This window comes from Mesoplodon bidens (genome assembly GCF_964165515.1).
Source record: "Mesoplodon bidens genome assembly, contig: HAP1_SCAFFOLD_186, whole genome shotgun sequence".
In the NCBI taxonomy this organism is placed as follows: domain Eukaryota; kingdom Metazoa; phylum Chordata; class Mammalia; order Artiodactyla; family Ziphiidae; genus Mesoplodon; species Mesoplodon bidens.
The window spans coordinates 856,769-880,534 of NW_027671824.1; the positions used below are offsets into that span (position 1 = coordinate 856,769).

Genomic DNA, 23,766 nt, shown 5'->3' on the forward strand with positions numbered 1-23,766 from the left:
GTCACCATGGGCACTGTCACCGTGAACACTTTTACCATGCGCTTTGTCACCCTGGGTATTGTCACTATGGGCACTATCACCATGAGAGTTCTAAACATGGGCACTCTCACCATGGGCACTATCACCATGAGCAATGTCACCATGAATACTGTCACAATGTGTATTGTCACCATGGGCACTGTCACCGTTAGCACTCTCACCATGGGCACTGTGATCTTGGGCACTGTCACCATGGGATCTGCCCCCATTGGCACTGTCACAATGGGAAGTATCACCATGGGCTTTGTCAGCGTGGGCAATGTCACCGTGGGCAAGGCCACCATGACATCTATCATCATAGGCACTGTAACCATGGGCACTGGCACCATGAGCATGGTCACCATGAGCACTGCCACAATGAGTAATGTCACTTATGGAACTGTCCTCATGAAAAGTGTCCCCATGGTCACTGTCACCATGGGCAGGACACCCTGGGTATTGTCACCATGGGCACTGTCTCTATGAGCATTCTCACCATGGAAATTTTCACCGTAGGTACTGTCACCATGGACACTGTCTCCGTGAACACTTTTATCATGAGCTCTGTCACCCTGGGTATTGTCACCATGGGCACTATCACCGTGAGAGTTGTGAACTTGGGCACCCTCAACATGGGCACTATCACCTTGAGAAATGTCACCATGAATACTGTCACCCTGTGTATTTTCAGCATGGTCACTGTCACCGTAAGCAATACACCGTGAGAATTGTGACTATGGGCACAGTCACCATTGGCACATTCACCATTGGCACTATCGCCGTGAACACGGTCACCATGAGCACTATCACTGTGTGCAGTTTCACCGTACACACTCTCACTGTAAGGATTATCACCATAAGCAATGTCACCATGATCAATATCCTCATGGGCACTTTCACCATTTTGTACTGCCACCATGTGCAGTGTCACCATGGGCATTTTCACTATGAGTACTGTCACCATGGGTAATATCACCATGGTCACTGTCACCATGAGCACCCTCACTATTAGAATTTTCACCATTGGCCCTGTCACCATGAGAATTGTCACCATGGGCACTGCCAACATGGAGACTATCACCTTGAGCACTGTCACCATGGTCACATTTAATGTAAGACCTGTCACCTCGGGGACTACCAACATTGGTACTGTCACCATGGGGTTGTCACCATGAGCACTATCATCATGGGCGATGTCTCCTTGGGCAGTTTTACCATGAGCACTGTCACTATTGGCAATCTCACCACCGGCACTGTCACCATGGGCACCATCACCGTGAGCACTGTCACCATGGGCCTTGTGACACTGGGTGCTGTCACCATGGGCACTGTCACCGTAGGCACTGTCACAATGGGAAGTATCACCATGGTCTTTGTCAGCCTTGGCACTGTCCCCATGGGCACTGACACCGTGACCTCTATCACCATAAACACTGTAAACACGGGCAATGTCACCATGAGCACTGGCACAATGAGCACTGTTATTTATGGCACTGCCACCATGAGCATTGTGACCCTGAGCACTGTCACCATGGGCATGACCCCATGGGCACTGTCACCATGGGCATTGTCACCCTAGGTACTCTCACCATAGGCATTATCACTGTGAGAATTGTGAACATGGGCAATGCCAATATGAACACTGTCACCATGAGTACAGTCTTCCTGTTTATTGTCACCCTGGGCACTGTACCGTGAGCACTACACCGTGAAAATTGTGACTCTGGGCACTGTCACCATCGGCTCATTCACCATCAGCACTATCGCCGTTAACACTGCCACCATAAGCACTGTCACTGTGTGCAGTTTCACCATACACACTATCACCGTAAGCAATGTCACCATGAGCAATATCTCCATAGGCACTGCCACTATTTTGCACTGCCACCATGTGCAGTGTCACCATGGGCACATTTACCATGAGTACTGTCACCATGGGTAATATCACCATGGACACTTCACCGTGAGCACTGTCACTATGAGAATTTTCACCATAGGCACTGTCACCATGAGAAGTGTCACCATGGGCACTGTCAACATGGAGACCATCACCTTGAGCACTGTCACCATGAGCACTGTCACCATGAGCAATATCACCATGGTCACATTCAATGTAAGAACTGTCAGCACGGGGACTATCACCATTGGCACTGTCACTGAGGGGTTGTCACAATGAGCACTATCACCATGGGCATTGCCTCCATGGGCAGTTTCACCCTGAGCACTGTCACTATTTGCACTCTCACTGTTGGCACTATCACCACAGGCACGGTCACTGTGGGCCCTGTCACCATTGGCCTTCTCACACTGGGCAATGTCATCATGGGCACTGTCACAATGGGCACTGTCACAATGGGAAGTATCACCATGGGCTTTGTCAGTGTGGGCACTGTCTCCGTGGGCACTGACACCATGACATCTATCACCATAAACACTGTAAACATGGACACTGTCACCATGAGCACGGCCACCATGAGCACTGCCACAATGAGCACTGTTATTTATGGCACTGCAATCATGAGCACTGTCACCATGAGCACTGTCACCATGGGCATGACACCATGGGCACTGTCACCATGGGCATTTTCACCCTAGGTTCTCTCACCATAGGCATTATCACTGTGAGAATTGTGAACATGGGCACTGTAACCATGGACACTATCACCATGAACACTCTCACCGTGATCACTGTTACCATAGGTACTGTCACTGTGAGCACTATCACCATAGGCAATGGCAGCGTGGGCACTGTCACCATGGGCACTGTCATCATGGGTATTGTCACCGTGGGCAGTGTCACCATGGGCAAGGCCACCATGGGCAATACCACTGTGAGCACTGTCACCACGGGTACTACTATCATGTGCACTGTCACTGTGAGCAATGTCAGCATGGGTTGTCACCGTTTGCACTGTCACCATGAGAACTGTCAACATGAGCACTGTCACCATTTTCCACTGCCACAATGTGCACTACCACCATGTGCACTGTCACCATGGGCACTATCACATGAGCACTGGCACCATGAGTACTGTCATCATGGGCACTCTCACCAAGGGCACGGCCACCCTGTGCACTGTTACCATGGTCACTATCACCGTGAGCACTGTCACCATGGGAACTACCAACATGGGCACTGTCATCATGAGCACTTTCACAAAGGGCACTGCCACCATGGCACTATTCACGTGAGCACACTCACCATGGGCACTATCACCATAGGCACTGTCAGTTTCAGCACTATCACCATGGGTACTGCAACCCTGACCAATGTCACCATTAGCACTGTCACCATTCTCAGTATCACCATGTGCACTGTCACCATGGGCACTATCACCATGAGAACTGTCAGTCTGAGCACTGTCACCATGGGTATTGTGACTTTGGGCACTGTCACCGTGAGCTCTGTCACCATGGTCACTTTGCCATGAGCACTGCCACTCTGACCACTCTCACTATAAGAACTGTCACCATGGGCACTTTCACGATGGGCACTTCCAACATTGGCACTATCACCATGAGCACTGTCAACAAAAGCACTGTCACCGTGGGCAGTGTCAGCATGCACAATGTCACTGCAAGGACTATCACATTAAGAAATGTCATGATGGGCACTGTCAACATTTTGCACTGCCACCATGTGCACTATCAACTTAGGCACTGTCACCATGAGCACTTTATCACTGAGTACTCTCACCATGGGTAATATCACCATGGGCACTCTCACCATGAGAACTATCACCATAAGCAATGTCATGATGGGCACTGGCGCAATGGGTCTTGTCACTATGAGCACTGAAACAATGGGCACTATCACCGTGAGAAATCTCACCACGCTAACTCTCCCCAAGGGCACTGTCACAGAGAGAAAAGTCATCATGGGAACTGTCCCAGTCAGTATTCTCACCATGGGTACTCTCTTTGTGGGTAATGCCTCCGTAAGCACTATTACCATGAATACTGCTACCGTGAGCACTAGCATGATAAGAACTGTCACCATGGGCACGGCCACCATGGGCACTCTCAGGGTGTGCACTGTCACCAGGGGCACTGTCACCATGAGCAATGTAACCATGGGCACTCTCACCATGAGCAATATCACCATGGGCACTGTCACTCTTTGCACTGCCACCAGATGCACCATGACCATGTACACTGTCACCATGGGCAGTGTCACCATTGGTAGTCTCACTATGGGCACTGCCACCATGAGCACTGTCACCAAGAGCACTGTCACCATGAGCACAGCCACCATGAGCACCGTCACAAGAACTGTCACTATGAGAACTGTCACCATGGGCACTTTCATATGATTACGGTCACCGTGGTTATTGTCACCTTTGGCACTGTCAACGTGAGTACTATCACCGTGAGCACAATCACCCTGAGCACTATCACCATGGGCACAGCCTCAATGCGGACTGTCACCGTGAACACTGTCACCATGGGCACTACCATGGTGAGAACAGTCACCATGGTCACTGTCACCATGGGCACTGTCCCCGTGAGCACCGTCACTAAGGGCATAATCACCATATGCACTGTCACCGTGAGAACAGTCACCATGGGCACTGTCAACATGGAAACTATCACCATGAGCAATGTCACCATGAGCAATTACAACAGGATCACTTTCACCGTTAGAACTGTCACCGCGGGGACTCTCACTATTGGCACTGCCTCCGAGGGTTTGTCATGATGAGCACTATCACCATGGGCAGTGTCTCCATGGGCAGTGTCACCGTGAGCACTCTCAATATTGGCACTATCAACATCAGCACTGTCAGCATAGGCACGGTCACCGTGAGCACTGTCATAAAGGGCATTGTCACACTGTGTGTTGTCACCATGGGAACAGTCACCATTAGCACTCTCACCATGGGCACTGTGATCTTGGGCACTGTCACCATGGACTCTGCCCCCGTTGGCACTGTCACAATGGGAAGTATCACCATGGGCTTTGTCAGCGTGAGCAATGTCACCGTGGGCAAGGTCACCATGACATCTATCACCATAGGCACTGTAACCATGGGCACTGGCACCATGAGCACGGTCACCATGAGCACTGCCACAATGAGCAATGTCACTTATGGCACTGTCCTCATGAGAAGTGAAACCATGATCATTGTCACCATGGGCAGGACAGCCTGGGTATTGTCACCATGGGCACTGTCACCATGAGGACTCTCACCATGGGAATTGTCACCTTAGGTACTGTCACCATGGGCACTGTCACCATGATCCCTTTTCCATGAGCTCTGTCACCCTGGGTATTGTCACCATGGGCACTATCACCATGAGAGTTGTGAACATGGGCACTTTCACCATGGGCACTATCACCATGAACAATGTCACCATGAATACTGTCACCCTCTGTATTGTCACCATGGGCACTGTCACCGTAAGCACTACACCGTCAGAATTGTGACAATGGGCACAGTCACCATGGGCACATTCACCACTGGAACTATCGCCGTGAACACTGTCACCATGAGCACTGTCTCTGTGTGCAGTTTCACCATACACACTGTCACTGTAAGGACTATCATCGTAAGCAATGTCACCATGAGCAATAACCCCATGGGCACTGTCACCATTTTGCACTGCCACCATGTGCAGTGTCACCATGGGCACTTTCACTATGAGTACTGTCACCATGGGTAATATCACCATGGTCACTCTCACCATGAGCACTGTCATTATGAGAATTTTCACCATAGGCCCTGTCACCATGAGAACTGTCACCATCCTCACTGTCAACATGGAGACCATCACCTTGAGCACTGTCACCATGAGCGTTGTCACCATGGTCACATTCAACGTAAGAACTGTCACCACAGGGACTATCAACATTGGCACTGTCACCATGGCGTTGTCATCATGAGCACTATCACCATTAGCAATGTCTCCATGGGCAGTTTCACCGTGATCACTTTCACTATTGACACACTTACCACTGGCACTGTCACAATGGGCACTGTCACCGTGAGTACTGTCACCATGGGCCTTGTCACTCTGGGCGTTAACATCATTGGTACTGTCACCGTGGACACTGTCCCAATGGGAATTTTCACCATGGGCTTTGTCAACATAGGCAGTGTCCCCGTGGGCACTGACACCGTGACATCTATCACCATAAACCCTGTACACATGGGCACTGTCACCATGAGCACGGTCACCATAAGCACTGCCACAATGAGCACTGTTATTTATGGCACTGCCAACATAAGCACTGTCACCGTGGGCATGACACCATGGGCACTGTCACCATGGGCATTGTCACCCATGGTACTCTCACCACAGGCATTGTCACTGTGAGAATCGTGAACATGGGCACTGTCTCCATGGGCATTATCACCATGAGCACTGTCACGATGAGCACTGTCACCCTGGGTATTTTCACCATGGGCACTGTCACTGTGAGCACTACACCGTGAGAATTGTGACTATGGGCACTGTCACCATGAACACTCTCACCATGGGAACACTGTCACCATGAACACTGTCACTGTGTGCAGTGTCACCATGCGCACTGTCACCATTTTGCACTGCCACCATGTGCAGTGTCACCATGGGTAATATCACCATAGGCACATTCACCATGAGAAATGTGACCATGCGGAATGTCTCTATGGGCCCTGGCACCCTGGACATTGTCACTGTGAGTACTGTCACAACGAGCACTATAACCGTGACAAATATCACCATGCTAACTGTCCCCATGGGCACTCTCACTGTTAGAAGTGTCAGCATGGGCACTGTCACTGTCGTCACTGTCACCATGGCCACTGCCACCTTGGGCTCTGTCACCATGAACACTGTAACAATGTCCATTATCACCGTGTGCACTGTCACCATGGGCACTATCACCATGAGCACTGTCAGCATGTGCACTGTCACTATTTAGCACTGTCACCAGGTGAACTACCACCAGGGGCACTCTCACGATGTGCACTATCACCGTGAGCACGGTTACCATGGGCACTGTAACAATGCACAGTGTCACCATTGGTACTGCCCCCATGAGAACTGCCACCAAGTGCACTGTCACCATTAGCACTGTCGCAACAAGCACTGTCACCTTGGGAACTGCTATTATGAGTACTGTCACCATGAGAACTGTCACTATGAGAACTGCCACCATGGGTATTTTCAACATGAGTACCGTCACCCTGGGTATTGTCACCATTTGCACTGTCACCATAAGCACTATTACCGTCAGCACTATCACCGTGAGCACTCTCACTGTCACCACTGTCACCATGAGCACTGTTGCCCTGGGTACTGACACAATTCGGACTGTCACCATAAGCCCTGTCACCATGGGCAATATCACTGTGAGCACTCTCACCTTACTCACTGTCTCATGGGCACTGTTACCATGAGCACTGTCAACATAGACAATAGTGCTGTGGGCAGTGTCACCATGGGCACTGCCACCATGTGCACTATCACTGTGAGCACTGTCACCATGGGTACTGCAACCATGAGAAATATCACAGTGAGTACTGTCTGAATGGGTTGTCACCATGTGCACTGTCACCATGAGAACTGTCAACATGGGCACTCTCACCATTTTTCGTTGCCACCATGTGCAATGTCACCATGGGCACTATCACTATGAGAATTGTCACCAAGAGTACTGTCATCATGGGTACTGTCACCAAGGGCACTGCCACCACGTGCACTGTTATCATGGTAACCAGCATCGTGAGCACTTTCACAATGGGAACTACCACCAATGAGCATTATCAACGTAAGGACTCTCACCATGGGCACTATCACCATCGGCACTCTCACCATCGGCACTATTGCCATGAACACTGTCACCATGAACACTGTCACCGTGTGCAGTTTCACCATACACACTATCACTGTAAGGACTATCACCGTAAGCAATGTCACCATGAGCAATATCACCATGGGCACTGTCACCATTTTGCACTGCAACCATGTGCAGTGTCACCATGAGTACTGTCATCATGGGTAATATCACCATGGGCACTCTCACCATAAGCACTGTCACTATGAGAATTTTCACCAAAGGCACTGTCACCGTGAGGACTGTCACTATGGCCACATTCAATGTAAGAACTGTCACCACGGGGACTATTACCATTGGCACTGTCACTGTGGACTTGTCACCATGAACACTATCAAATGGGGAATATCTCCATGGGCTGTTTCCCCATGAGCACTGTCACTATTGACACTCTCACAATCGGCACTGTCACCATGGGCACAGTAACCATGAGCAGTGTCACCATGGGCCTTGTCACACTGGGCACTGTCACCATGGGCACTTTCACAATGGGAAGTATCACCACGGGCTTTGTCAGCGTGGGCACTGTCCCCGTTGGCACTGACACCGTGACATCTATCAGCATAAGCACTTTAAACGTGGGCACTGTCACCATGAGCACGGTCACCATGAGCACTGTCACCATGGACCTTGTCACATTGGGCGCTGTCACCATGGGCACTGTCACCATGAGCATGCTCACCTTAAGCACTGCCACAATGAGCACTGTTATTTATGGCTCTCCCAACATGAGCACTGTTACCATGAGCACTGTCACCATGGGCATGACACCATGAGCACTGTCACCATGGGCATTGTCACCCTAGGTACTCTCACCATAGGCATTATCACCATGAGAATTGTGAACATGGACACTGTCACCATGCGCACTATCACATTGAGCACTGTCACCATGAGTACTGTCACCCTGGGTATTTTCACCATGGGCCGTGTCACTGTGAGCACTACACCATGAGAGTTGTGACTATGGGCACTGTCACCATGGACACTCTCACCATGGGAACAACCACCGTGAACACTGTCATCATGAACACTTTCACCATGTGCACTGTCACCATGAGAACTGTCAGTATGGGCACTGTCACCATTATTCACTGCAACCATGTGCACTACCACCATGGGCACTGTCACCATGGGCACTATCACGGTGAGCACTGTCACCATGAGTAGTGTCATCATGGGTACTGTCACCAAGGTCACGGCCACCATGTGCACAGTTACCATGGTCACTATCACCGTGAGCACTGTCACCATGAGAACTACCAACATGGGCACTGTCTTCATGAGCACTTTCACAATGGGAACTGCCACCATGGGCACTATTAATGTAAGCACTCTCACCAGGGGCACTATCACCAAGGGCACTGTCAGTTTCAGCACTATCACCATGGGTACTGCAACCATGACACCTGTCACCACAAACACTGTCACCATTCTCAGTATCACCATGTGCACTGTCACCATGGGCACTATCACCATGAGAACTGTCAGTCTGAGCACTGTCACCATGTGTATTGTGACTTTGGGCACTGTCACCGGGAGCACTGTCACCTTGGGCACTGGCACAATGTGAACTTTCACCATGAACATTGTCATCATGTGCACAATCACTGTTAGAACTGTCACGGTCGTCACTGTCAAAATGGGAACTGTAACCGTGAGCACTTTCACCGTGAGGGTTGTGACCATGGGCACTGTCACCATGGGCAAGGTTCCCATGGACAATTTCACTGTTAGTACTCTCACCATGGACACTATAACTATGGGCACTGTCACCGTGAGCTCTGTCACCATGGGCACTTTCACCATGAGCAGTGACACTCTGACCACTCTCACCATAAGAGAGGTCACCATGGGCACTTTCACGATGGGCACTTCCACCATTGGCACTATCACAGTGAGCACTGTCAACAAGAGCACTGTCACGGTGGGCAGTGTCACCATGTGCACTGCCACCATGTGCACTATCACCTTAGGCACTGTCACCATGAGCATTTTATCACTGAGTACTGTCACCATGGGTAATATCACCATGGGCACTGTCACTGTGAGAACTGTCACCATGAGCAATGCCATGATGGGCACTGGAGCCATGGGTCTAGTCACTATGAGCACTGAAACAATGGGCACTATCACCGTGAGAAATCTCACCATGCTAACTCTCCCCAAGGGCACTATCACAGAGAGAAAAGTCACCATCGGAACTGTCACAGTCAGTATTCTCATCTTTGGCATTCTCATTGTGGGCACTGCCTCCGTGGGCACTATTATCATGAACACTGGTACCGTGAGCTCTATCATGATAAGAACTTTGACCATGGGCACGGCCACCATGGGCATTCTCACGGTGTGCACTGTCACCAGGGGCATTGTCACCATGGACACTGTCACAATGAGCATGATAACCATGGGCACTCTCACCATGGGCACTATCACCATGAGCAATATCACCATGGGCACTGTCACTATTTTGTACTGCCACCAGAGGCACCATGACTATGTGCACTGTCACCATGTGCAGTGTCACCATTGGTATTCTCACCATGGGCACTGCCACCATGAGCACTGTCACCACGAGCACTGCCACCATGAGCACTGTCACAAGAACTGTCCCTATGAGAACTGCCACCATGGGCACTTTCACCATGATTACTGACACCGTGAGTATTGTCTCCTTGGGCAATGTCATCGTGAGTACTATCACCATGAGCACTATCACCCTGAGAACTGTCACCACGGGCACAGCCTCAATGCGGACTGTCATCATGAACACTGTCACCATGGGCACTATCACGGTGAGAAGAGTCACCGTGGTCACTGTCACCATGGGCACTGTCACTAAGAGCATTATCACCATAGGCACTGTCACCATGAGAACAGTCACCATGGGCACTGTCAACATGGAGACTATCACCTTGAGCACTGTCACCATGAGCAATTTCAACAGGGTCACTTCCACCGTGAGAACTGTGACCATGCATACTCTCACTATTGGCACTGCCTCTTAGGGGTTGTCACGATGAGCACTATCACCATTGTCAGTGGTCTCCATGGGCCGTGTCACCCTGTGCACTCTCAGTATTGGCACTATTACCATCGGCACTGTCATCATCGGCATGGTCACCGTGAACACTGTCACAATGGGTGTTGTCACAATGGGCGCTGTCACCATGGGCACAGTCACCATTAGCACTCTCACCATGAGCACTGTGATATTGGGCACTGTCACCATGGGCTCTGTCACAGTGGGCACTGTCAGAATGGGAAGTATCACCATGGGCTTTGTCAGCATGGGCACTGTCACCATAGGCATGGCCACCGTGACATCTATCACCATAAGCACTGTAACCAGGGGCACTGTCACCATAAGCATGGTCACCATGAACACTGCCACAATGAGCACTATCACCATGGGCAATGTCTCCATGGGCAGTTTCACCATGAGCACTGTCACTATTGGCACTCTCACCATCGGCATTGTCACCATTGGCACGGTCACCATTAGCCTTGTCACCATGGGCCTTGTCACTGGGCGCTGTCACCATGGGCACTGTTAGGGTGGGCTCTCTCACAATAGGAAGTATCACCATGGGCTTTGTCAGCGTGGGCACTGTCCCCGTGGACACTGACACCGTGACATCTATCACCATAAACACTGTATACAAGGGCAATGTCACCATGAGCACGGTTACCATGAGCATTGCCACAATGAGCACTGTTATTTATGGCACTGCCAACATGGCACAGTCACCATGAGTGCTCTCTACCATGGGCATGACACCATGGGCACTGTCACCATGGGCATTGTCACCCTAGGTACTCTCACCATAGGCATTATCACTGTGAGAATTGTGAACATGGGCAATGTCACCAAGGGCACTGTCACCATGGGCACTCTCACCATGAGTACTGTCACCCTGGGCATTTTCACTTTGGGCACTGTCACTGTGAGCACTACAGCATGAGATTTGTGACTATGGTCACTGTCACCATGGACACTCTCACAATGGGAACTATCACCGTGAACACTGTCACAATGAACACTGTCACTCTGTGCAGTGTCACCATGCACACTGTGACCATAAGGATTATCAGTGTAAGCCAAGTCACCATGAGCAATGTCACCATGGGCACTGTCACCATTTTGCACTGCCACCATGTGCAGTGTCAAGATGGGTAATATCATTATAGGCACATGCACTCTGAGAAATGTGACCATGTGGAATGTCTCTATGGGACCTGGCACCATGGGCATTGTCACTGTGAGCACTGTCACAATGGGCACTATCACTGTGACAAATCTCACCATGCTAACTGTCTCAATGGGTACTGCCACCGTTAGAAGTGTCAGCATGGGCACTGTCACTGTTGGCACTGTCACCAAGGGCACTGTCATTGTGGGCACTGTCACCATGGCCACTGCCACCTTGGGCTCTGTCACCATGAACACTGTAACCATGTCCATTATCACCGTGTGCATTGTCACCATGGGCACTATCACCATGAGCACTGTCAGCATGTGCACTGTCACTATTTAGCACTGTCACCAGGTGAACTACCACCAGGGGCACTGTCACGATGTGCACTATCACCGTGAGCACGGTTACCATGGGCACTGTAACAATGCACAGTGTCACCATCGGTACTGTCCTCATGGGAACTGCCACCAAGTGCACTGTCACCAGTAGCACTGTCACCACGAGCACTGCCACCTTGGGAACTGCTATTATGAGCACTGTCACCATGAGAACTGTCGCTATGAGAACTGCCACCATGGGTATTTTCAACATGAGTACTCTCACCATGGGTATTGTCACCATTTGCACTGTCACCATAAGCACTATTACCGTCAGCACTATCACCGTGAGCACTCTCACTGTCGTCACTGTCCCCACGAGCACTGTTGCCCTGGGTACTGACACAATTCGGACTGTCACCATGAGCCCTGTCACCATGGGCAATATCACTGTGAGCACTCTCACCTTACTCACTGTCTCATGGGCACTGTTACCATGAGCACTGTCAACATAGACAATAGTGCTGTGGGCAGTGTCATCATGGGCACTGTCACCATGGGCACTGCCACCATGTGCACTATCACTATGAGCACTGTCACCATGGGTACTGCAACAATGAGAAATATCACCGTGAGTACTGTCTGCGTGGGTTGTCACCATGTGCACTGTCACCATGAGAACTGTCAACATGGGCACTCTCACCATTTTTCAATGCCACCATGTGCAATGTCACCATGGGCACTATCACCGTGAGAATTGTCACCATGAGTACTGTCATCATGGGCACTGTCACCAAGGGCACTGCCACCACGTGCACTGTTATCATGGTCACCAGCATCGTGAGCACTTTCACAATGGGAACTACCACCATGGGCATTATCAACGTAAGGACTCTCACCATGGGCACTCTCACCATGGGCACTCTCACCATGAGCCCTGTCACTAATTGCATTATCACCATAGGCACTATCACCATGTGAACAGTCACCATGGGCACTGTCATCATGGAGACTATCACCTTGAGCATTGTCACCATGAACACAGTCAATAGGGTCACTTTCACCATGAGAACTGTCACCACGGGGACTCTCACCATTGGCACTGCCTCCGAGGGGATGTCACGATGAGCACTATCACCATGGGCAGTGTCTCCATGGGCAGTTTCACTGTGAGCACTCTCACTATTGGCACTATCACCATCGGCACTGTCAGCATCAGTACGGTCACCGTGAGCAGAGTCACAATGGGCATTGTCACAGTGGGCACTGTCACAAAGGGCACAGTCTACATTAGAATTCTCACTATGGGCACTGTGATCTTGGCCACTGTCAACGTGGGCTCTTTCACTGTGAGCACTGTCACAATGGGAGGTATCACCATGGGCTTTGTCAGCGTGGGCACTGTCACCGTGGGCACGGCCACCGTGACATCTATCACCATAAGCACTGTAACAATGGACACCGCCCCTCTGAGCACAGTCACCATGAGCACTGCCACAATGAGAACTGTCATTTATGGCACTGTCCACATGAGCAGTTTCACCATGATCACTGTCACCATGGGCAGGACACCCTGTGTATTGTCATCATGAGCACTCTCACCATGATCACTCTCACCATGGGAATTGTCACCTTAGGTACTGTCACCATGGGCACTGTCACCATGAACACTTTTACCATGAGCTCTGTCACCCTGGTATTGTCACCATGAGTGCTATACCGTGAGAATTGTGACTATGGGCACTGTCAGCATGGGCACTTTCACCATCGGCACTATCGCTGTGAACACTGTCACCATAAGCACTGTCACTGTGTCAAGTTTCACCATACACACTATTACCATAAGAACTATCACCATAAGCAGTGTCACCATGAGCAATATCACCATGGGCACTGTCACCAAAGGCACAGCCACCATGTACACTGTTACCATGGTCACTATCACCATGAGCACTGTCACCATGGGAACTACCAACATGGGAAATGTCATCATGAGCACTTTCACAATGGGAACTGCCACCATGGGCACTATCAATGGGCGGACTCTCACCATGGGCACTATCACCATGGGCACTGTCACTGTGAGCACTGTCACCATCAGCACTGTCACCATGAGCACTATTACTGTGAGCACTACCACCGCGAGTGCTCTCACCATGGTCACTGTCACCATGGGCACTGTCACCATGAGCACTGTCACTATGGTTACTGGCACAATGCGGACTGTCACAATGAGACCTCTCACCATGGACATTATCAACATGAGCACTCTCACCGTGGTCACTGTTACCATGGGTACTGTCACTGTGAGCACTGTTACCATAGGCAATGGCACCGTGGGCACTGTCTCCATGTGCACTGTCATCATGGGCATTGTCACCGTGGGCAGTGTCACCGTGGGCACCGCCACCATTGGCACTATTACTGTGAGCTTCTTTACAAAAACAAGTTTGGGCACGTTCTTTACCTTATTATGTCGGTCATGTAAGGTCACATTCTAACTTGCCTGGAATCATATGTGAAGGTAATCGCCAAGCTGACCTTTTGACACGAATTGTCGCTTTCCCTTGTATTGAGGAGGCAGAAGCTTCACATAATTTGCATCATCAAAATTCCGTAGCTCTGTGATATCAATTTCAACTGCCCCGGGAGACAGCCAGATCTATAATTAAAAATTGTCCACGGGACTTCCCTGGTGGCGCAGTGGTTAAGAGTCCACCTGCCAATGCAGGGGACACGGGTTTGAGCCCTGGTCCTGGAAGATCCCACATGCCGCGGAGCAACTAAGCACGTGTGCCACAACTACTGAGCCTGTGCTCCAGAGCCCGCGAGCCACAACTACTGAGCCTGTTTGCCACAACTACTGAAAACTGCACGCCTAGAGCCTGTGCTCCGCAACAAGAGAAGGCACCGCAACGAGAAGCCCATGCACCGCAACAAAGAGTAGCCCCCACTTGTCGCAACTAAAGAAAAAGCCCACACGCAGCAACGAAGACCCAACACAGCCAAAAATAAATAAATAAATAAATTTAAATTAAAAAAAAATAAATTGTCCACATTGTCCAACTTATTCATCCAGTTTGCCCATGGGGGTCAACCCTAGAGGATCATTACCTAATATGTTATGGCAAATGGATGTAACTCATGTGCTAACTTTTGGAAAGCTATCTTATGTACATGGTTCTGTGGATACCTATTCTCATGTAATTCTTGCCTCAGCAAGAACCGGGAAAGCTTTTAAGGATGTTATGCAACACGTATTTTTCTGTTTTGCCTTTCTAGGCATTCCAAAAGCTCTAAAAACTGATAACGCTCCTGCCTACATTTCTAAGGCTTTTAAAGACTTTTGTGAAAAATTTAATATTTCCCATTCTATGGGAATCCCCTATAATCCTCAGGGTCATGCAATAGTGGAAAGAGCCCATCATACTTTAAAAGTTCAAATTACAAATTTACAGCAAGGGGAATTCAAATACACTTCTCCACATCACATCTTCAACACACACTATTTGTATTAAATAATTTGAATACTGATTCACAAGGTAATACTGCCATGATGAGGCATTGGAATCCCGATATTAATAAACCTAAACATAGGGTGAAATGGAAGGATCTGCTCACTCGTCAATGGAAAGGACCTGATATTTTCTAACCAGCGGCTGAGGGTATGCTTGTGTATTTCCACAGGACGCTGACTCGCCGTTGTGGGTGCCTGACCGTCTCATCAGACATGTCGGGCCCTCCGACCCCGCCTTACCACTTCCCAGTCAGGCACAAGGCACCACAGCCGGAGATGTCAGCTAATGAATCACCATCAGCTAAAGAACCGCTGCTGCAGCAGATACAAAAGCTCACCATTGGAGAGAGACCAATTCTTTGTCTTCCGCGTCCACACCCAAGACCTCGCAAGACACAAGCCATCTCTACAAGAACTTCGAATCCACCAACGTGGGGTCAGATTAAACGCTTGCTGATGACGCCGATAAAGTGGTAACAGACCAGGGAGCTACCTTAACACCTGGAAATCTTTTTGTTCCTATGCTTGCTATATTGGCCTGCCAGGTAACTAGGGGAAATGCTTTGGATAAATCTTATTGGACATATCTCCCTGATCCACCGATTTTACAAACTGTAGCCTGGGATAATGAGGGTATACCAGTGTCTACTACTATGCCCAGGTTAATGGGAGGAGCCATAAGCTCCTATCCATATAATAAATTTAAAACAAATAATAATTTTACATTTCATGGAAAATCAGGGTTCCATACTATATGTTTTATATTTCCATCAATTAATAACTCTGTAGCCTCTCGTAAGGATGGATGTATACCGGTTTTTCTTAAAGGACAGCTTACTGCTTCTCCTTTGAGTCAATCTAATAAGAGACTTCTTTGGTCTTTGATTTACCTAGCACCTGGAGAAGATCCAACTTATAATCAACCTTCCTCTCATCTTTAAAATTTCTTCCTTGTAATCCTCCTTATGGTATCCATACAGGAGTACAATCATCTATATTACAATCTCCGGAAGACCAATTGGATAGTAACTGGGACGCTGTAGATACCAATACCAGATTTCCTACATGGAATTATTGTATATATTCTTCAAGAATTGATATTCCCATAGAGGATACCACAAAAAATGTGCATGATTGGAGTAATCCTGATCCATGTAAGGATTATAGATCTTATTTACAACATCATGCACATTATGATTGGAATAATACACTCATTCCTGCTTCTATGCTTGTTAATAGATGGCACACTGGAGGATGTGTGCCTCCTATACTAACTATGGCTCAAGAGAGTATGTATTATGCACAGACCCAGCTTTGGAAAGCTATTGCTGCACCACCACCAGTTATTCTTCATAGACCTAAAAATATGGGCATTTATTCTATGCAGGCTTGTGTGTCAGCACCTTATGTATTCTTGGTAGCCCCAAAATATGTGGATCTAAATATTTATTATAATACTTCTGATTCTACTATTTGGACACATTGCTATGATTGTATTTCGACAAGTTGTATAAATCCCTCTATGAATGTACAAGTTTTAATGATTCTTAAATGACCGCCATACATTATGTTGCTTGTAAAATTATCCTCTGCCTCGTATGATGATTATGGCTTACAAGTTTTGCATGAAACTGAACTTTTATTACATTCAAAGAGACTTGTTGCAGCTTTAATTCTAGCAATATCTACATTTATAGCTGTAATAGCATCACTTTCTCTTTCAATAAGTTCCTTAGCTCAACATGTACATACAGCTCAACATGTAAATGAGCTTTCAAAAAATGTATCTTTAGCTCTGGCTACTCAGGAAGTTATAGACAGAAAGTTAGAAGCAAAGGTGGATGCCTTAGAAGAAGCAATTTTACACATAGGGCATGAATTAACAGCGCTCAAAGTAAGATTAGCTTTGAGGTGTCATAAAAAATATAGATGGATTTGTGTTACTCCTCTAAAAGTGAATGAATCATTATATTCTTGGGAATAAATTCGTACTCATATTATGGGAGTTTGGAACCAAACAGATGCTAGTTTAGACCCTACTAAATTACATCAAGAGATTCATGACATAGGAAATACAAACTTAGGTTTATCTCCGGCAGAGTCTGCTCAGAAATTTTTTGAAAGTATTAAGTCATTTGTGTCACATAAAACCTTATTCTCAATGCTCATTAATGGAGGAATCATGGCAGTTGTTGTACTAATTCTGATATTTTTACTGCCAGTCATCATTAGAATAATTATTAAAAGCATCAAACAACTTTCTGTGGAGCTACATACTGCACTTTTAAAAAATAAAAAAGGGGGTGATGTCGGAAGCCATCCTGGAGGGATTGCACCATGACAAAGTCATGAGCAACGGAAGGCATGGCAAGGCAGTGCCGTGTCAGTAAGGTGGACTACAGCTCCGTTGTTATGTTTTATGATAATCACTTTACATACAGGGGCAATTTTGGGGGGATGTTGCTCCAGGTGAAAAAAAAATTCCTCTAGGACTCTCCCTCCTGAAACTATCATAGGATGGGAAGTACCCACTAAAGCCCTATGTAAATGGTAAAGAATTAAGAGCCTGGAGCTAAGGGGATGTTTTTGTGAAAAACACCCTCTAGTATGGAGTTATGGCCATGGGCTGGAGTTCCTGATGATGACATAGGAAATGTATGGTTCTATTATAAAGGAAAATTAATTATAGAAAAACAAATGACTAGAGCAGAATTCGTTGCCCGGATAGGGAGAAAACGCTGTCTCAGTTGAAGGAAACAACGAGAAAGAGCATGCAGGTACATTGTAAATATTTTCCTGGAACCATTGTAAAAGGATGCACATGCAAGAAGAAAAATAGGAACAAGTAGCTCCAAATTTTACAATTGAAATAATCATAGAACTGCTTGGCTTGGTTACTAAGAAACAACCTGTGATTAATGGGAACTTGGGGAAATATTTTAATAGGACATCTAGAAACTAGGGGATGTTTGTTTTAAAAAATCTTTATAGAATATTTTCAGGTTTGATTGTGCTAAGATTGTTTGGCCACGTACCTGGTAATGTAATCAACTATGATATATAAACCTGTGATTGTAAACAATAGAGGAAGAATGAAGAATAAAGACATGAGAAAGAGAAACATGCAATGCTGATACTTTAAGAAGTGTAATAGAATTATTTCCTTTGCCGACGCTATCCATCCCTCGGGTATCCCGAGACTCACTAGAGCTGGACTCTGGCAATATATGGCCTTTATTATGTTGTGGAATCTTCCTTCGATGTCTACTGTGTGGAGGGTTTTTATCATAACCTGGTGTTGAATTTTTTCTAAAGCTTTCTCTGCTTCTATTGAGATGATCACATGTGTTTTCTCTTTCAATTTTTTAATATGGTGTATCACATTGATTGATTTGCATATATTGAAGAATCCTTTTATTCCTGCAATAAACCCCACTTGATCATGGTGTATTTTCCTTTTAATGTGCTGTTGGCTTCTGTTTGCTACTATTTTGTTGAGGATTTTTGCATCTATATTCATCAGTGATATTGACCTGCAGTTTTCTTTTTTTGTGATATCTTTGTCTGGTTGTGGTATCACTGATGGTGTCTCCATAGAATTAGTTTTGGACATTTCCTCCCTCTGCCATATTTTGGAAGAGTTTGAGAAAGACAGATGTTAAACTCTTTAAGCCAGAAAGGACTGGCAGGACATCTTAAGTGATGAAGGAGAAAAACCTGCAACTAAGATTAATTTTTTTTGAAATATGTGAGATCACACCATGTTTGTTTTTATATGCCTGACTTACTTCTTAAGTACTTCTCACTTCGTCGTACTTCTGCTCAACATCTCTTACTATTAGAGATGTTGACTTAACATAGTGCCCTCAAGGAGCACCCATTTTGTTACAAAAGGCAGCATTTTCCTTCTACTATGCCTGAATATATTTTTATTGTGACACATTTTTTTCCTGCCACACAAAATACTTTTCTGTGCCACATTTTCTTTTTCCATCTATTTCGCCTAAGTGTGTTGTTTTCCTGTTATGGCATTTGAGAATGATGGTGCAGTGTACATGGGATGCAGGTATCTTTATGACTCGGTGATTTTCCTTCCTCTATAAAAATATCCAAAGATTTTTTCTGGATGATTTAGTAGTTCTACTTTTTTAGCTTTTTGAGGAATCTTCCAACTGTTTTCTAGAGCAGCTACACCAATCAGCATTCCCAACAAGAATGTAGGAGGGTTCCCTTTTGTCATGCCTGCTATCTTCTCTTTTTCTTTTATAATAGACAATCTAATAGATATGAGGTGATATTCCACTACAGAGGTTTTGCACTTTCCTAATGTATGTTTGTTATTAGCTGCTTATCTCGTATGTGTTTCTAATATTTTCTGCAATTCTGTAGATTGCCTGTTAATTCTGTTGATTGTTTCCTTTATTATATAGGAATGTTTCAGTTCAATTTCACTTCACTTAACTTTTGATTTTGTTGCCTGCTCTACTGCTGTCATAGCCAAGGAATTATTGCCAAGGCCAATCTTGAGAAGTTTGTTCCTTATCTTTTCTCAATGGATTTGAAACATTTTGGTCTTATCTTTAAAGCAATTTCCCCAACATTTCTGAGATACAATTGACATATAACGTTGGCAGTTTTAAGGTACACAGCATGATGGTTAGATGTACATCTATGCTGTGAAATAATGTGATAATAATGTTAGTTAATACTTCTATCACCTCACATGGTTACCAAATTTGTGTGTGTGCTGTAAGAACATTTAAGATCTACTTTCCGAGTAACTTTTAAACATGCAATAACGTATTGGTAACTAACTCACTATCCTGTAATTTAGATCCCAAGAAGTTACACATTTTATAACATGAAATTTATGCTCTTTGACTATCATCTCCCTATTTCTCCGAACCTCACACCTATTAAATACGTATACACTCTTTTTTTTTTGAAGATCTCAGCCATTTAGATTTCATAAATAAGTGGGATCACACAGTTTGTCTTTATGTCTCTGATTGTTTCACTAAGAATAATGCCTGCAAGTTGATTATATGTGGTCACAAATTGCAGGAATTTCATTATATGACTGTATAATATCCACTGTCGTAATATATACATTTCTTAATCCATTTAATCATTGATAAACGGTTAGTGACTATGCCTGGCATATTTTAGATAAATATTTACACAGTGAACATGGGAGTGCAAATATCTCTGTAAGTTAACTGATTTCATTTCTTTCAATTATGTATATTCAGAAATGGAATTGCTAGGTTATATGGTGGTATTATTTTTAGAATTTTGAGGAACATCCATATTATTTTCCATAGTGGTTGTACTAAGTTACATTACCACCAAAAGTCTGTAAGTGTTCCCTGTTTTCTACATGCTTGACTACACTTTTATGTCTTTTCTTTTTCATAATAACCACTATGAAATGCGTGAGTTGCTATCTCATTGTGGTTTTATTTTGCTTTTCTCTTACTATTAAAGAGGTTGAACAAATGTTCATGTGTCAGTTGGTCATTTGTACGTCTCCTATGGGGGGAATATATCTGCTAAGATCTTCAGCCCACCTTTTAATTAGATTATTCAACTTTTCTAAAAAAAACTAAGTCTTTTTTATGTTTCAACATTAGTCCTGTAGCTGGCATGTTGTTGGCAAATATTTTCTCCCATTACATAGGAGAATTCCTATGCCTCCTGTTCCACTGCCTCTTCACTCTGTTCAAGTTTCTTTTTGTGCAGAGGCTTTTAAATTTGATGTTTTCACACATGTTGAATTTTCTTTTTGTTCCTTCTACTTTTGGTATCATATACAAAAGAATCATTGCTGACACAAATGCCTTGGAGATTTTTTTCTGTTTAATTCTAAGGATTTTGTGATTTCTGTTCACGTTGTGTTAATTTTTGAGTCCTCTAAGATGGGTGTTCAATTTTATTCTTTTCCATGTGGATATCCAGCTTTTCCAACACTACTTAGTGTAAAGTCTATTTTTACTCCATTGTTTATTCTTGTCTTCTTTGTCATGTGTTAGTTGACTGGACATGGCTGAGTTTATTTCTGGGCTCTCAGTCCTATTCTATTGGTATTTTGTCTGTTTTTATTCTAATTTCACATTATTTTGGTTACCGTAACTTTGTATAATAGTTTGAAACCAGGAAGTGAGTTGCACCCAGCTTTGTTTATCTTGCTGAAAATTGCCTTGTCTATTTTCAGTGTCCTTTGTTGTTTCGTACAATTTTTAGGATTATTATTCTATTTCTGGGAAAATTGCCATTGAAATGTTGATTGGGATTCCATTGAAACTATAGATAGCTTGAGGTAGCGTGAACATTTTAACAGTATTCATTCTTTCAATTTAGAAATATGGGATACTTTTCTATTTACATATATCTTCTTCAGTTTTTGTAAATGTTATATTTTTAGGTGTACAGATGGTTTTGTCTCCTTGCTTAAATGTATTCCTAACATTTTATTGTTTTAGGTGCTGCGGTAAATGGAAGTGTTTTTTTTTTTTTTTTTCTGTCAGGTATTTTCTTGTTAGTGTATAGAAATGCAACTAATTTTGTATTCTTATTTCTAATCCTACAAAATTATTGATTTCATGTATTAGTTCTAACAGTTTCATGGGGTTTTGGTGGAGTCTTTAGGATTTCCTGCATACAGAATATGTCATCTTCAAACAGAGACATTTTAAATTCTTCCTTTCCACTTTGGATCCCTTTCATTTCTTTTCCGTGCCTAATGGTTCTGGCTAGGGATTCTACTATTATGTTGAAGAGAAGTGGTGATAGTGAGCATTTTTTATTTGTTCCTGTCTTAGAGGAAAAGTTTTCCACTTTTCATCTTGAATATGATGTTAGCTGTCGGCTTGATAATATATGATCTTTATTACATTTAAAATGTTTCTTCTCTCCCCAGGTTGTTGAAAGCTTTAATCAAGAAAATTTAGAAAATTCTTTCAAACATTTCTTCTGCATGCTATTCGTGTCGTAAATTAAAATTTTTGATTTAAAAATGTTAACTGCCCTTGCATCACCAGGAATTATTTCACCTTAGCATGTTGAACATTTTAGTGTGTTTTTGAATTTGGTTTGCTAGAATTTTGTTGAGAATTTTTGCATCTATATGTACAAGGATATTAGCTTGTAAGTTCTGTGCTTTTTGTTTTGTTTTGTTTTGTTTTGTGTTTCCTTCTATTTCCTTATGTGGCTTTGTTAATCAAGAAAATCCTGGTTTTATAAAATGAGTTTGGAAATGTTTCCTCTTTTGTAGTTATTTGGGAGAGTTTGGGAAGGACTGGCAATAAATCTTCATTAAATGTTCAGTAGAATTCACCAGTGAAACTAACTGATCCTGGGCTTCTCTTTGCTGGGAGAGTTTTGAATAGTGCTTCAATTTCCTAAGTCATTATTTGTATGATCAAGATATTTTTTGTTTGTTTGTTTTTTGCTTCTTCGTGATTGTCTTGCTATGTTTTATATAGGAGTTTTTGGAGATTTATCCATTTTTGTAACCCAGTTTTTTAGCATTCTTTATAACTATTTGTATGCTATGGTGTCAGCTGCAATTTCTCCTCTTTCGGTTAAAGTTTTATTTATTAAGCTCTTTTTTTCTCTTCGTTAGTCTTGCTAAATCTTGTCAATTTTAAGATCCTTTCCAAATTCCAACACTTGGATTCAGTTTTTCCTAATTATCTGATATTTGTTTTATTAATTTCCATTTGAATCTTTCTTATTTTTTTCCTTTTATTCCTGGTGCTTAATTTGTTCATTTTTCCTAGTCCTTCATGTATATGCACAAGTGGTTTATTTTAGATTATTCTTTTCTCTTTTAGAAGAATCTATGATTGCTAAAATTAATTCATCCATTGACTGATTTTTCTATATTCCAAA

General features: G+C 45.0%; 1 pseudogene across 1 annotated transcript in view; it reads left to right on the forward strand.

Moving 5' to 3' along the window:
* The first annotated feature begins 6,018 nt into the window (after positions 1-6,018).
* Positions 6,019-23,766, forward strand: part of LOC308610973 (ubiquitin-like modifier-activating enzyme 1) — a 54,331-nt pseudogene continuing 36,583 nt past the window's right edge. The window contains exons 1-2 of the transcript in view: positions 6,019-6,187; positions 16,013-16,309. The product of the transcript in view is annotated as a ubiquitin-like modifier-activating enzyme 1 (transcript). The remainder of the gene's footprint in view (positions 6,188-16,012; positions 16,310-23,766) is intronic.